The following is a 1,025-nucleotide window of genomic DNA, read 5'->3' as shown; positions in this document are numbered from 1 at the left end:
GCCCGATACGGAGCCCGGCTCGGGGACGCAGCACCGCAGGTCCCGCTGCTGCCCGAACGCTGACCTCGGCCTCGACGGCGTCATAGGCCTGTAGGCTTCCGCCTGCCCGGACCTCCCAGCTCCCCGCCCGTGTATACATAAATGGCCCAGGTTTGTGCCCGGCTCAGTCTGCTGCTCGCTTTGCACGTGGGAAGGGGCGATGCGGCAGGGGGACGGTGCAGTCCAGGTGTGCCACCTGAAGCCCTGGTCGATGGCAGGCGATGGGCCTGGGGGGGCACGATCCAGCTCTTTTAAGGAAGCCGAGAGGTAAGGGTCACTGCCCGGCTCAGGGCCCCGGCCCACGGCCCCTCACTCATCAAATACTGACAGCGCCCCCGCCTGCCGGGATGTGGTCCGGGCCATCCGCACCCTCGGCCAGAGCCGGGCCGGGCAACTGCTGCGCGGTGGACTTCAGCGGCCTACCCTGACCTCCGGAGGAAGTGGAGTCCTGGAGGGAGAGGGCCCCTTCCCCCCAAACGTGTGCCGTCTTGGTGGCGCCCCGAGTCCGGGTACGAAGTTCGGTTAAGCCCACAGGCGCCCAAGGGGGACAGCACACACAAATCATTTGGAGAGGTGAAGCCGGAGAGCGGCGGCACGGGCGTATGTACATCGTCTGGGTTGACGACAGGCGGCCCCCTGGAGTGGGACCCGCAAGTAAATTGAACCGGGCCCGGCTTCACCTTTTAAAGCCTCCAGATGGGCGGGACGTGTATTAATCATCCGGGTTGGGGGCGGGCACACCTGTATGTAAATCACCTGCGCTGGGGGCGGGGCCGTGCCGCAAGGCCCCCGGGGGGCGGGCACACGTGCATGTAAATCACCTGCGCTGGGGGCGGCTGTAAACCCCTTGGGCTGAGGATTGGGCCGAGCTTTCGCTGGGGACCGAGCTAGGTTTCGAGGCGCCGGGCGAGGGCGAGGGCGAGGGCGAGGGCAGGAGGGTTCCACTGGCCAGTGCTCGCGCGCGGCCGGGGCGTGGCCGCTGGCGC

This window comes from Tupaia chinensis, unplaced genomic scaffold (assembly GCF_000334495.1).
Source record: "Tupaia chinensis unplaced genomic scaffold, TupChi_1.0 Scaffold147674_1, whole genome shotgun sequence".
NCBI classification, from domain to species: Eukaryota; Metazoa; Chordata; class Mammalia; order Scandentia; family Tupaiidae; genus Tupaia; species Tupaia belangeri.
This window is presented reverse-complemented; position numbering follows the sequence as displayed.